The 3,263-nt window shown below is 33.2% G+C and overlaps 1 non-coding gene across 1 annotated transcript; it reads right to left on the bottom strand.

Moving 5' to 3' along the window:
* Positions 1-1,897: 1,897 nt before the first annotated feature.
* Positions 1,898-2,030, bottom strand: LOC126002603 (small nucleolar RNA SNORA51). Its single transcript, XR_007493287.1, has one exon. It is a non-coding gene; the product is annotated as a small nucleolar RNA SNORA51 (small nucleolar RNA).
* Between the last annotated feature and the right edge of the window lie 1,233 nt (positions 2,031-3,263).

Below are 3,263 nucleotides of genomic sequence, written 5' to 3'. Positions count from 1 at the left end.
AAAAAAAATTTAAAAAGTAAACAAATAAGTCAGGCCAATATTACTATTCTCAGAGACAGTGAAAAACTTCCCTTGTTTGTACTTTTTTAAAATAAATCAAATTTGAGAGAAAAAATAGGCCTATACCTCAACTAATTATCAGCAAATATGTACTGGCTGCCTTCATCTCTCAAATGTCAGAAGACTAATTAGAAGCATCTAACATCTTGACTGGTGAAGGCCTTGACGTATATGCTCAATGGTTTATAATGATTCACTCAAATTAGCTGCCACTATTTTAAGGGAGACATTAATTTCCCACCATATATTTTGCTACTGAACTACTAAATCCTAATTTATCTTCAGTGAGGTGATCTGTCACCCACAAAATTTGGTGTCAATGAAAAAGCATTGTTTGAAAATAACATATCCTGGTTTGAACATGAAAGAGCGAAGTGATGATGAGTTGGATGAGTGTTTTATCACTTTTTAAGTAGTTGTTCTGTAAAGATCACCTCTACCAAAATGGTCATTTGGTAAGATTATTGTTTTCTTCCTGATTTTTTAGGTGTCAGGATATGAATAAAATTTCAAATTTACATAGAATTCCCCTATTTGGGAAGATTTTTCAGAACTTTCATGAGACCTGGCTTCAGTTTCCAAATGATTGAGCTTATCCTTAAGGCTTGATTTTCAACACAATAAGCAGTTTAGCTGCTACTCCACTATCAGGTTACAACAGTTGACAATGTCATGTCATATGTCATGACAAGTAAGCTGAGTGAAATGAGTCAGAGGGAGAGGGATAGAAATAGAAAAATATCACTCCTTTACGAGATAAGAAAAATTAACTGTGTGGGTGTTTTCAGTGGACTAAAATGGGCTCTCTCCACTCCAAATATTCCTATATTGAAGTGATAGTGCCCCCCAAATGACTATGTTTAGAGGCAGGCCTTTTAATGAAATGATAAAAATTAAATGTGGTTATGATAAGGCTCTAACCCAATAATATTTTTCTCTTTATAAGAAGAGATTATAGACACCAGGTTTCTATGTGTACAAAGAAAAGACCACTTGAGGATACATTACAAAGGTTTTTACAAAGCATCAGAATTCTTACCAGGAACTAACCATATCAACACATTAATCTTCTTTGTCTTTAGACTTATAAGAAAATTAATTGCTATTTTTCAAGACACCCAGTATACAAAATCTTGTTATGATGTTCCTAGAAAACTAGAACAGTCTGCCTCATTCATTCATCTTATATTGTTCTTCCTTGAGTACCATACCATGCCTTTCTTCACATCCAAAGCATATTTGACTTTATTAGCCAAGGCTACATAGAGAGCAAGAAAGCATATGCCACTGCGTTGTCATCCTGTATATAAGGTCTAAATGATAATAGTTGCAATAATGCCATAGTAGCACGAAACTGGTTCTTTCTTCCATTTCTTTTACTCTCTTTTTTTATTGTCTACTGCTCCTTTAAACTTTTTTTGTTTACATTTGTTTTGTCCTTTTTCCTCTATTTTTTGGGGGCCATATCTCAGTACTCAGAGCTTATTCCTGGGTCTCAGCTCAGGGATTACTCTTTGGAATTTTCAGGTAATCATAGGCAGTTTTGGATATCAAACCCATTTTGTCCACATGTAAGGAAAATGCCTTAACCTTTGCTTTATTTTTCTAATGATAACATTTGCTTTTGAATAAGTCAGTTTTTATGTCATTACCACCATTATATTTATAACAGTAAGTTGTAGAATAACTTCCTAAACCTTTTCTTACATAAAAAAATAAACCTGATAATAAAATCTGGATGCAGAAAAAAACCTTGTTCTAATTAGTTTCCAACAAAATAACAACCAAAAAATAAAAGTAAAAACCTTCTATTTTCTTTTTTTTGTTTTTTTTGTTTTTTTGTCCCCCAATTCACAATACATACCCGGCAAGGGGCCTGTGTTGAGGTGTATATGGGGTGCCTTTACTGTACCTCCTCTTTCTATACAGCCAGTGTAAAGAACACAGCCTGTGGTAAGATTTGGGAGGCCTTATCTTATCTTTTATTTATTTTATTTTATTTTTTTTTCTTCAGAGCAAACTAAAGTTGCTTTTTTTTTTTTAAGTAAGAATTCATTTAAAGGACAAAATTGATTAACATAATGAGGTAAACTAATATAACATAATATAGTGACATAACATAACATATAATATAATTGATATAATAATAATACATGTAAGTCAAAGAAAATTTCTGATTAAAAACACAATTTTTTTTTCATAATGGCTTACATATCTTTCACTGTAGTATTTTGGGTACATATTCATATTGAATCAGGGGAATACCCATCACCTAATATGTCCTCTTCTCAATCAAAAATCAAATATGCTGAAAATAGGCAGAGTCCTGTCTAGAGGCTTCCAACCTCAGTTTGAGAGAGGATGCGAAAAAAGTAATTAAAATACCACAACAATACACACAAAAAAAAATATCGAATTAAATAACCGATAAGCACCACAGCAATAAAGACAGGCACCACACAATAATCTCGGTTCTGAAATCAAATCATACTCAAGTGCAAAAAAGAAAGAGAAAGACAAAACAAAATAAAATAAAATAATATTGGAGACATCAACCGTAATCTCCACACCAAAATAAAGACGTCAAAAAAATAGATCATTTATTCTCCTCTTGCTGCTCTCGTGGTATGCGGAAGACCTCTACTTTATCTTGGATGGCAAAATCAGACCTGTTTCCAAAGATCTTGGTGGCTGTGCAGATCAGGGAATGGAGTCTACGAAGTCTTTCTTTGTGGTTCTAGCAGTTATGCCTCCTCAATGTCATTTTTTTGTTTTTTATGTGTTCTAGGTGTTTCAGAATAGTGCTACCATTCTGTGTTTTTCTTTTGTCTTCTGACTTACTTCGTTTAACATAACATGATCTAGGTCCATCCACGTTGCTGCAAAGTCTGTGATTGTATCATTTCTAACTGCCATGTAATATTCCATTGTATATATGTACCACATCTTAATGATCCATTCATCTGTTGTTGGACATCGAGGTTGGTTCCAAGATTTGGCTATTATACTGAGTGCTGCAATAAATAGTGGGGTGCATACGTATTTTGGAATGAATGTCCTTCCATCTTGGGGATATATGCCTATCTATTTTCTATTTTCTCCTTCTATTTTCTCCAGCTACCAATAATGGATACTTATATTTTATGGCATGACTCCTCTAATTGATGAGTATATGTGTACAAATATAGAAAATAACTGAACGG

Source organism: Suncus etruscus, chromosome 2 (assembly GCF_024139225.1).
Source record: "Suncus etruscus isolate mSunEtr1 chromosome 2, mSunEtr1.pri.cur, whole genome shotgun sequence".
NCBI classification, from domain to species: Eukaryota; Metazoa; Chordata; class Mammalia; order Eulipotyphla; family Soricidae; genus Suncus; species Suncus etruscus.
This window is presented reverse-complemented; position numbering and strand designations above follow the sequence as displayed.